This window comes from Aquila chrysaetos, chromosome 7 (genome assembly GCF_900496995.4).
Source record: "Aquila chrysaetos chrysaetos chromosome 7, bAquChr1.4, whole genome shotgun sequence".
In the NCBI taxonomy this organism is placed as follows: domain Eukaryota; kingdom Metazoa; phylum Chordata; class Aves; order Accipitriformes; family Accipitridae; genus Aquila; species Aquila chrysaetos.
In genome coordinates this window covers 22993392-23005718 of record NC_044010.1, presented here as the reverse complement: position 1 = coordinate 23005718, position 12327 = coordinate 22993392, and the positions used below count along the sequence as shown (strand labels likewise).

Sequence of the window (12327 nt, the reverse complement as noted above, 5' to 3'; positions counted from 1 at the left end):
AGTGAAACTTACCTTCAAGTCATTGATAATGCCTTACTATATATTGATTCAGAAAATGCTGGAGTTACTGATGGTATGTTGAGCTGGGAAATGACTCCTCCAGATACATCAAGGAAAGCTGGCTTCATATAACACAAAGGACGTGGGTTGTGACCTGTCAGTCATGCTCAGGTCTCTACCATGACAGGTGAATCTGGAAATAATACCTAGCCTGATCAGCTGAATTGATAGAGTTGTGGTTAGGGATAATAACTATTAAATAATGACTTTATACTACATGATACATAGTTTAAGCTACTTTGGTGGAGTTTCACGTGTTTATTTTCTAGATTCATGACTTAGGTCTTTGTTTTATGACAATTTCCCTCTCTCTCTATACTTTATCAGTAGACATTAAGTGAACAGATTAAAACTGTAATTACAACGTTGAGATATTTCTGTGGGTTCCCCCCCGCCCCCGCCAAAGCTGAGACAAGATTTACAGAGGGACATTTACCACCTACCGCCCACTGCCTTTCATTGTTACCACCAGCCAATTTTGTTAGATGATGAATCTGTATCAGACTTCCAGCGTGTGGGAAACCAGATCACCTGCTATGGCTGGTGAGTGTTGAACAACTTGAGGAATGGGAAAGCTGGAATACCTTTTTTTGCACATCTTCTTTGGAAAAGGAAATCCTGTGCTGTGTCCTGAATAATAGAAGAATATTCCAATTTTGAATGTGAACCAGTTTGCTTTTAATAGTCATGATGCTTAAACTGGTGATGTATTACTGTTTTTCAGTATGGTAGATGTCCATCTATCATGTGTCTAATTCTGCAACCTTAATCTGTGTTGCATCAGTTAGATGCCTCTCTCACAATCATCTACAAATCTGCATGTGTGCATAATCTTGCCATTATTTTGTTGTCCTATTAAAATCCATCGATCTACTTCTGTTAAGAAAAATAAAAAGAAAGTACAAAATTAAAGGACTTACTATTAAGCTATTCATCAATATATTTTAACATTTTTAAAAACTTGATTTGACATTTCACATGTGTAAATATAACCATAGAAAACAATTATACATTTACAGAATTGGGCATTGGCAGCCATCCATTGCTTCAAGATAACCCATTGTTGTGGACTGTTTGACTACTAAATTTGCCAGAAGTACTCTTTTCTTTGTGCTAGCTGTCATTTTAATTTTTTTTGCTATATTGGCTAGTCATTTATTGCAGTTTGTCATTACTCCTTTTTAAATGAAATGGTTTACATTAGGGTCTCTGTGCAGAAAGCTTTGGCTCTGCCTATTCAAGCTCTCCAAAGAGGAATGGAATAGAATTGGGTTTCAGACATTTTCTCCGTGGTGTCACAGTAGGAAGGAGACCAAAACTGCCACTGGCCACTGATAGCAGCCTGCCATATCCCTGATGCTTGAAAAATGGGGGATTTGATCCAAAATTCAGAACTAGCAGAAACCCCTTGCTCCTGCTGGTTACGTGTGTAAAGAGTATAGACTTGTATTTAATAGGGGGAAAAAAAAAAAAAAAAAAACCAACTGCTGCTGACTTGTTTTATTAAAGGTTTGGTTATGATGATTAAAGAAAGTTTTCTATAGTGTTAAGCATGAAAGAAGACCTAACGTGATACTGAATGAAGTTACTCCCGGTAATATAGCTCAATTAAAGTAAAAACTTTTTCGTGCATTCGAATTTTCATGCGTTAGTAAACTTAAATAAGCTATATGACTCCAAATATACTTGCTTTAGACTTTGACGTGTTGAATAGCTATGCTAATAAACTAATGTGTTTCCTAGAATTTTTTGGTTGTAAAATATATACACATTTTCATGTGTGTTTGGTTGTCAGAGTAAGTTGGTGTTTTGCAGTTGTTGAATGAACATCTGGGTTTTTATAATCTTGAATCATAATCATTGCCTGATTTTTTTATTTTTTTTTTCCTTCGTAATGCTTCAATGCAGTGAGAAGCTTTATCAGCCTTTCGCAAAGTAGGAAGGATAGAAATTCCACTTGGAAAAAAAAAAAACACAACCCCCTCCCCCCCAACAAACCTCCTCTTTTCTCCTGTTTTGTTGAAAGGGTTTAGAAAAGGAAGGACTAAGGAAGAGCAGAATTGTATTGCCCCGAGGTCTACAACTTAACTCAATTTGATCTTAAACCAGTGACTGTTTTAAGGTCTGATGAATCACTATCAGGGCTAAAAACACCTGTACCGTTGTGCTGAGAAGCTCGCATCCCAGGCTTCAGGATTGATTTGTATCTGGCTCTAGTAGCTCAAGCAATAGTATAGCTTAAAAGTGTCACAATCTAACCGTTGTGAAGGATGTTTTCAAAAAGGAGACAACTTTTTAAATCTTACCTTATTTTTTGTCTTTTTCATTTAAGGCCTCTTCATTAGTAGCTGAGCCAACCCAATCACACAGGTAGAGTGCTGCAAATGTAATACATATACAAAAAATAAATGGAGAAAAATCAGTAAACAGATGTTGAAGCATAGCTGAAACAAGATGCAGGAGGGTGTGTGATGGCATGAAGGTTTTACTGGCAATGTCTGAAATGCCCACATACAAGTGAGTTACATGGGTCACCCCAAATGGATTCCAATAAAAGCTTTAATACCAACACGAACGGTCTTATTTATAGACGTACCTCTCTGTCTAAATATAAACTGCTCCCAGTCATGTCTAGACTAACATTAGAGCTGTGCTGGTGTTGAAAGTGGAGGTTCAGAAGTAAGAGTACCAAGCCACACTATTCTTTAAATTACTACTTGTTACAATGAGCATCTAAACTTTGGGGCAGCAGTACACCTTTGAATGTCATATGGCATTGTGTCACCCAAGACACCTTTTCTTCCTCTTGTTTAAGCGTCAGAAGGTACGTCTGGTGGACGTGACCAGTAAGCTAAATATTCTTCAGCATGTGTTTAAAGCCTTGAGAATGTATCGGTGGGTGGATGGATGGATGGATAGATCAGTAAATGGCTTTCATTGCTAACTATTTTCAGCAGCTGAGTTTTAATGAGTCTTTCAACTGTTGCTACTGTGTTTAATCTGCTCACTTACTCAGTGTTCAGCATTAAAGAAGCTTTCCAGGAGGTAAATGTCCTGATTACAGAAGAGGTTAGTTTGATTGTGTTCTGCACAGACCTTGTGTTAAGAGTTCTTTTTTTATTTTTTTTATTTTTAATTAAGAAATATATGCTGTGCACACAGATAATTAGGATAGATGAGTGAGTGTTGTGCTTGGAAGTGCACATCCAAATATACAATTGCTATATTAAGATAAGTAACTTGGACTGCATGAAGTTATAAACTGAGGTCCTGATTCTTTAGCAGTGGTCTTAGTGTCATGTCCTATATTTGTGAGTGGATTCTCCTTTTGCATTTGTGATTCAATATGTATCAGCACATAGCTGAAGAGAGTGAAGAGGATGGCAAAAAGTGTCTTCCACTTTTTTTTTCTTTTAACATAAGAGTTCTTCCTTAGTTTACTTGATACACTGCCTAACATCTCTTGTCAAAATAAATAAGTACAGGGCAGCTGCTCTTAAAGGTAGGGAATACTTAAAACATGTAATGTGCCAATGTGAAGAAAATGTAGTGTAGTGGTATTTCTGGTAAGTGTACTAAAAAAAAAAAAATATATATATATCCAGGAGCTTTGATCAAATGCCAGCTCTTACATCAGTCCTCTTTGTAATCTTTCTTGCTGATCTGTGACCTTGACCTTGTGTTTGTGTTTGTATGTCAAATCTATTTTAGGGATGGACAAACTAAGTTCAGTTTAATAGGATTTATACTCCAGTTTCACAGGATGCCTCAGTAAAATATAAAAATCAAAATATTTGAATTAATTATTCTATTTCCAGTCATCTTTTCAGATTTCAGAGGGCTTGAATACATTGACGTTTGTTTGTTTGTTTTTAATTCTGTCTAGGAGATGCTTCTTAAAAAAGGCATCTTTATCTCACAGATGAACTCTTCTAAATTCAGCACAGACATTCTGCCTGGAGGTGGGGTTTCCTCTTGGAGAATCTGACTGGTGGCAATGCTTTCATTTGGCGTAAGTGCGGTTCAGCACTGAAAGGAGTGGTCCCTGCTCTTTGTCCTTCCCCATGCCACTCCCATAGGCATGTGTTCCCACGTGGAGAACTGTGAAACAACCACTCGGCAGTATCTTTGGGGTTTCTTTTTGACAGCGATGAGGTCCTTAGCTTGTCTTGCCTCGTAGGAGCTTTCTGTAGGAGTGCTTGTGTCAATGCCAGGAAGGTGGCAGGCGCAAGCGGCTGCAGATCCTTAGACTGAGGCAAGGCTATGCATTTTGGCAGCAGCTTCACACTTAGATCAGACAAAAATTCTTGTGGAACCATGTTTTTGTATACAGTTTAATGTGCAGCTTCTGAACTAGTTTATTTTATTTATTACTAGTGTTGTTCTTCATGGCGACTGAGGTGGCCTTTTTTTCTAGAGATTGAGATGGAGCTCACTAGCAGCCAGTTAGGCTCTGATGCACTGGTGCTGCTTGCGTTCAGCAGGGCTCTTGAGCCACAGGCTTAATTTTAGACATATGCTAACATGGCAGTGAAGTTGGTCTGTGTAACTGACACTTTGGGCATATGGCTTTATAAAGGCTTAGTGAGGTTGTTGGTTTGACAGGCGCTGTGAAAGATGGTCCCAAATTAGCTAATACTTATGCGCAAGTATGGAGTAATAGAGGTATTTTTAATAGGCCTTATATTTTGGGGGTAATATTGTTATATATAGAAAATCACACACCTTCTTCAGAAATCACACATCTGTGTTGTTTAGTTTTATACAGTTTTTAAATGGGTATGAGCACTTGTTTCAACTTTCTTGACATTAATGAAACAAGCAGTAATAATAAATAGTCTTTTCTTGCTATTTTGCAATTTTTTCCTTCATGCAGCACTCATGAAAGGCGGATATAACACATATTAGTAAGAGCTGTTTTCCACAACTTTGTGATGGCATATTATCTTTCTTCTTAAAATGCTTGTCGTTTTTATCAACATAAAATTTGAGAAATTACTTCAAAGTGTATGCCCCTTATATTGAGGGGTAGTTAAACACTTCCCCTTGTCAGCCATCTGCTGTTCCTGCCGTGGCTTTGTGGCACTGAATACAGTTTTCATTGGTTTTGAGCTAAGTCAGTATTTTAATTGTAATGATTTGACTCATGGCTAAGGTTGAGTTGCAGCCCAATTCCAAATGTTTGAGGGTATTATTAACTAACTGATCATCTACATATACATTTATATGACTTAAGGCTTTTAGTATTTTACTTGGGGATTTACGTTAGGAATGTCCTCAGATTAACTCTGGCATAGTGGTAAAATGAGGACTGTCTGTGACATTCTTTACAGGATGTTGTTAGCCTCTTCTCCCCAGGTTTCGCTAAAGTTGGTTCTTATGTTGTATCTTTAATTCCACTTGGTTTTATTGCTGCTTTGGAGAGAAAAAAAAAAATCAATTTTTAATGGTAATTGAACTAGTAGAGACCTTCTTGCTAATGCAGATTTTTCCTTTCCCACTTAACTGAAATTATATGAGCCTTTTCTGTGTCCATAGCCTTTAGAAACATCATCTACAAGAAGCTGAAATCTCCCATTACAATAGAAACTATATTGTCCTTACACTCACTTTAAAAAAACCCAGATCATCTGGGTCTCTAACATGGATTTATGGGGTTTTACATATAATTGAACACTGTGTGACTGTGATCCTATACTTCACCTTGCTATGGAATTACGGTGTATTTGTGTTCAGTTAGCTGAAACCTGTTGTGTTGAAAAGTCTAGAAAGTGGCTGTCGTTCATAACTAACCATGAGATGCTTGGTCCCAAGTGGAACACAACTACTACTGTCAGTAAAAGCTGTACATTACTTTTTAGTGCTTTATTGCAGTTTGGCCTCTGTAAAACCAATTCTTGGTTAAAATAACATAAAGTGACTTATCATGTGGCAAAACACCTAATGTACAGTTATCCAAACAAATCCAAGAAATAAACAATTTTATTGTAGTGCTGTCAATAAATGCCTGTATCTTTAGATCTCTCCAACAAGCAGAAGGTCAGAGTTGTGTGGAAATACATTATCTGCATGCATTGATCGTGACTCAAAAGCATGATTGTCCAGAAGAGGACATTGATTTCTTCACTGTATATTAATCAAGTTTCATTCTTGGGGGAGTTGACGTAGAGTTAAATGCATAATAAGTTATTTGGTTTTGTAGGTGTTGAATATGTAAGTGTTGGAGGGAATCTGGTTGTTAGTTTCCTTTTAGTTGCTTATTTATAGGCAAGTGGTTTACAAAGATTGGAAGGATGCATCCTCTGTCCATTCTGTTGTACCTACCAGTATATTATCCTCCCCTCTACCCTGAAAATGGATCTTGGTATATGTTTTTATGCCTGTTTGCTTTTGGTCTCTTGAATAAGAAAACTCAGTTAACCAAAAGCCTTTTCTGCTCACCGTACTTCTGAGCTTTGATCAACGCACTACCCAACTTAGTCGAGATTTAGTGATACGTGTTGTTCTTATTGGGTATAGAGTGGTGTGTAACTTTTCTGCCTTATTGTTTAGTTTCTGCCCCTTTTGTCTTCAGTAGCAGAAGATCGAGCAGTGACTCATGGGGCAGTTTTAGATGTCAAATACTCAGTTCCTTCACAGGTGGCATTTGTAGGTTGAATGTCTATTCCTCTTCATACTACAACTAGCAAAGAGTGTGTTTACAAGTTCATGTCTGAGTGTTAGCAGATCCCGATCAAGAAATGAACTCAAAGGTGCCCTTTACGGTACCATTACAGAACAAAATAGAAATGTTCCTCTAGTAGTATTTGTAGGAACGAATATATGTGCATGGGTCTGTGCTAAGGAATTGACTGAAATTTCTGTGAACCACTCAGTTACAGGGGTAAATCATAAGTTATATGAACAGGGTGGGTTTTTTCCACATCTAAGAGTGATTAATTCTTTTACTTGTTAGAATAAGAAATACTAATTTAAGGTAGGCTGACATTAGCTATTGTTTGAAGAGCGCCAAAAGCATGAAAAACGGCCACATGTGTGATTCATCTCTGAACTTAGCAGAACTTCTTAGCAGGAGGTTTTGACGTGCGGGCCAGATTTGGATTAAGCTGTGTACAGTGCTTGAGTGTACTAATAAACTTTGAGAGCTGCTACTAAGGCTTTCACAAACTGAGCTTTTATTGCACTTGGTGTCTGTCCCCCATTTCCCCCTCCCAATATACTTACTTCAGCTCTTTTGAAGGTTTGCTTGGTTTTGGGGTGTTGTGCGTGAGGGACTTTGTTGTTGTTTGGGTGCGTTTATTTTTCTTTCTTTTCTTTTTTTTTTATTAATTTTTTCTCCTCCTTACTGGTAGGTTTGTGAAGTAAGCTTCAAAAATACGAGTCGTGTGTAACTTGGGCAGAAATGTCTGCCTGCAGCCTTGTGTAGGCTGTGTACTGCTTTCTGGAAGAGGTAGCTGAGATGGGTTGAGTGCCAGCATCGGGCGAGTCACGGCAGACCAGTGCCATATTGAAATACCCTGCTTCTCGGGGGAGGCCAACCTCTGGGGGGTCCGTTGCCGCTGGGCTAGGCATACTCTGGCACCTGAGCTGTCTTGGCACTCTCCTGTATGCGTCAGTCTGCAGTGCAGACATACGTTTTTCTTCGAGCACCGCCGCTCTTGGGTTGCTGTCATTCATGCTTGGACTGTCCCTTCTCAGGGGAGAGCCGTGCATCGGACCTAAACGGGCGTTTCTTTGCAACGTGATTCCCCAGGGTTGGGTAAAAGCTGCAACGTAGCCAGCACTGCTCAGGCTTTTGGTCTTAGGCGTGAAAACGCTTCGCTGACGAGTTTGAGGCTCTCTGACTGCTGTGTCTCTCCTCGCACGGGTGCAAACGTGCACAGCCTGCCTTGCCGCCTTCCCGAAAGGCCCTCTGCATAAATATGAAAATCTCTCTGACATTTCCACACCTTATTTAAGCAGACAGTGGAAATATTATATTCCCCCTTGATATATATTACGTATCGTCCCAAAGCTCCTCGTTGCCGTGAGCTGGTATTGCATGGTCTGGGTGAGTCACAGATTCCTGGACTGTGGAGAACCCCATGTGAAATCTGAGGAGTGGAGGGACACTGAGATGAGGTGTCTGAATCCCCCCTTCCACACCCCAGAGGGAATTTGTAGGAACAGCCTTCCCTTCCTTATGTGCCTCTGGGGCCGCGATTAATAACAAGGGTAATTAGCATTTACGTTTTAGCAGTCTCTTAAAAGCCAAAGGAAATCTAGTCTCTACTGCCAGAACAGTTGGGTTTTTTTCTTCCCACTCAGTTGTCTGTTAGCTAACATTTCAGCCCAGTGGTCTGTCAAATCTTATTCTCACAGGAAAAACAGTTTCTTGTGTCTGCTGTGCTGTTGGTTCTGTGTTCCTGTCAATTTTATGTGACGTAGGACTTCTCAGTTACTCGCGGTTTGTGTGCTTTTGTAAAACGGTAGATTTTGCACCTCTCTGAGCTATTGCATCAACTGTTACGGAAACGGTTTTCTGCAGTATTTTTCAAAATCCTACCATTTAAGCCGCTAAAATCATCAGAAAGTTTTGATTGGGCTGGTTTGGGTCTGTTCCCTTCCACTCACGCCCTTCCGCCCACCCCCCCAATACTGAAAAAAACACCCCTTTCTGTTGCCCAAACTTCTCTTAGGAAAAGAAAGTAGCGTTAGAACTGTGTCTGGCAGTACGCAGCTTAACAAAGCAACAGGGAAAAGGCTTTTCTATTTTGTATACTTGCGCAGGATTTAGCCGTGAAGCCATGGCTGTCGCTAACCCTGCCGCTATCCAAAGGGGGTGTTCAGTAGAGTGAGCGATGCCGCCGTGTGTGCCAGCCTGGAGGGAACACTCCTGCCTGGGATGGGGACGCGGGCTCCGCGCCGGGGTCGGGGCCTCGGGAGCCCCTCCAGAAATCCTGGCAGCAGCGGGGGCTCCTGCTGCTGCAACCCGATTCCCCGCGTGCCCTATCTTGACCGAGCTGTCTAAAAGCGATAGGCTATCCTTTCCGTGTTTAAAATGTCTTTTGGAGTCAGTCAGTAGGCCTAACGAAGAAGTGAATAACATGCCAAGCTCCTGGGAAGAAGCCTATTTTTGCTTTCTCAAAGTGATATCCTACAATTGTAGGAGACGAGCCTGGTTTTGTTTTTCTTTTTTTTTTTTTTTTTTTTTTAATTTATTTATTGTAAAAAAAGGCTTGTTGATTCCCAAGTTCTTTTGAGTGCAACCATGGAAGAATTCACCCATTTACTGCTGAATTTTGCTCCACCACCCGCTCACTTTTGCCTTTTTTTTTGTCTTTTTCTAAATTACATTTGCAAAGGGAACCTTCAAAATGTCTTGGCAGCCTGAATCAAAACTGTGAAGAGGTCTCAGCTGCTTCATTCATCTCAATAGATTTCTGACATAAAGCGGGGATTTAGCAAAACACTTAAATACTTGATTCTCTCAAAGGACATGCTTAAGTGCCATTGAAGTACCTGCACATTTGTGCAGCTCTGTGGATTTGGTACAGTGGGTTGTTGAATCAGGCCTGTTTCACTGCTTATAACCTTAGCAAAAAGAGTCAACTGAAGTGCTTATATACCACCACTCAGAATACATCCTGCCTGACTGCTAAAATCAAAAGAAGTACAAATTGAGGTTAATAAAAAAATAATTCTGGGACAGCTAGTCTCATTTTCCCTGCTCATGTTTAGTTCACTGCAAGATGCTGCTGCAATTTCTAGTGCATCTAGGAATTTTTCTGGAGACCTTGATTTCATTGTGCTCTGCAGCATTTCACTCCAGGCAGCTATAAGGATGGGGAATCACTTAAAATCCTATGTTCTAGGTACTTAGTGCTGTTCCTGGAGCTGTTGAGCAACACACAGCCTTTAATATATTTATCCTCAATTATCTTTCTGAAGTTTGCATCTATTCTTACTCCGTCTGGGGAAAACAGGGTACAGAAAAGTAAAATGGGAAGTCAGATAGCCTATCTGCAGCCCAGTAACTGGACCCCTGGATCCCAAGCTGCCACTGTAATCGCTGTACTGCATTCCTCAAATCTGTAATAATTAAAATGGCTGTCTGAGCCATTGGTTGATGTGGTGGGCTGTAGCCTTTACACTTGGGAATATGAGAACAGGAAGTCAGTGAGCTCGTGAGTGACTCTTTCAGGCTCTTCCAGTAGTTTCTAACCATTAGAACACTGAATTTATTAAATAACTAAAGATTTTAATTTCACTGACCAGTTTGATTTCAGCTCTACAAATTCATGTTTTGACTCATCTCAACTTAAAAATGGAACACAAAACTACTACAGGAATTTAATAGTCATTAAAGAACTCTGAATGCAGTTAATAAAAATGTTTTATCTGTGTATACATAATACACATCTCAACCTCTATTAATCATTCTAACAATGTGCATGAGTTTGGATAATCTCTCTTTTTAGTAAGTGTTCATGTGGGCGATCTGCTAGCCATTGCTGGTTTCCTAAATGAATACCTTAATAGTTTCTGTAAGATTTTTTCATAAGATCTTGGATTAAGACTACAGAAGAAGACACAGAATATCAAGTTTTATGAGTTACCTCCATTAGATTGTGTAGCCCTCCTACTCAAATAATACTAGTCTAGTGTTGTTAATTTACTGGGGCTCTCTGTTCCATTAAGCAAAGGGATTTAACTAGAAACACTAGTCTGGGATATTGGAAAAATGTCTTTTGGATGTCATTTTGCTAGTTTAAATTGTGAACTGTTCTTAATTTCTTAAATGGCAGCAGTTTAATATCTGTTGGGTTAACTAGGAGGCTGCTGTTTGTTTAGAGTCTCCAATTAGGTTTTACAGTTGAGGCGTTGGTTAATTCAAAGAATTCTTTAAAAATAAATAAATATCTATTCAGGAGTAAAAAGCTATTGGCTCAGATGTTGTGGTGGTTTAACCAATTAGAAGATGCGTTCTCCAATTTCATTAGCTTTTGCAGCAGTAATATTTCATGGTAAGCAAAGGCTCTTAAAGTTTATTATTACCATTCTTTTAAAGTCTTTGTGACGGCTAAGTGTATCTGTAGTTTGCAACAAAGGAAAACTCCAACAACTGCAAAATTAGAATTAATATTCTGGACATACACAGTTCAGTGTACATTTTAATATTCTCTTATCTTCCCTGTTCTGCCCACAGTTTCTCCCTAGGCACATTTTAAAAGGCTGTAGGACTGATTTCCCATGGTATGCTCCACTTGGGGAGTGTCTCCCCAGGTTACAGCATTTGTGCTGCGAATCCTGCTGCTGCTTTAGTTCTGTCTAGGTAAACATGGCTTAATGAGCTGTGATCGGTGTGTGCTCTTAGAGGTTCTGAGAATAGTCTCTGCAAAACAAGTGGTTTATTTATTTGTTAGGATACAGAAGTCTAGGCAAAGATAGTTGAAGCAACAAAAAGGAGTGCATATACAGTAGTTATGTGGTTAAGAAAGCACATCAGCTTTACCGATTTATTTTGTCACTATAGTTAAATATAATTTTTAGGGCTAGAGATTCATAGATATTAGAGATTGATGTTAGAGGCTAATTGCAATAAGTTTACTTCAGCCCTTACTGGGAAATAAAAGATGTATTGCTGCATGGCTTCTCCTTTCTCTTCATTCTGCCTTACTTCTTTACGTTCTTTTTTTTTCTTTCCTCGGTTCTGGTAATTTCTGGAATAATATTTAATAGTGAGAAAACTTAACATTTCAGTGGGTCCAGGGAAATTCTTTGGTACAGTCTATATGTTTTTAAAAGGTTGCTGAATGGTTGCCTTAGCGTCCAGCTAAACATTAATTCCCAAAGCTGGTTTGGTTTCCACATGACCACACTTCAGACAGTGAAAGAAAAGTGTACTCAGTTCAAAACTCACTGGAAATGCTTAGTTACTGCCTTCAAACCCTAAAATTTACTACCTGGTTTACCATTACAAATAAGGTGTAGGTTTGGAGACTTTTTTTTAAAAAGTAATTTCAGTTCTTGACAGATGACTTCATCACATTTGTGTATTGTACATTAGGTCATGTAAGGTTTTATAATGCTGTAATACCTGTTGCAGCGCTAGATCAGAACAGGCTCTTCAGAAGGATCGCTGATGTCCCATTCCTTGTGTTAAGTGCTTTTCGGATTTCATTCTTTTTAATGAAGTTTCCTTTGCATCAACTCGATTTTTGTAAAATTATCGGTATTTCCTTAGTACTGAGTAATTTAAAAAAAAAAAAAAAAAAAAAGGTGGCA

General features: G+C 39.0%; 1 protein-coding gene across 11 annotated transcripts in view; it reads left to right on the top strand.

Annotated features, from left to right (window-relative positions):
* NRIP1 (nuclear receptor interacting protein 1) overlaps positions 1 to 12327 on the top strand; it is a 102098-nt gene that overhangs the window by 78348 nt on the left and 11423 nt on the right. The gene's annotated exons all lie outside the window — the stretch shown is intronic.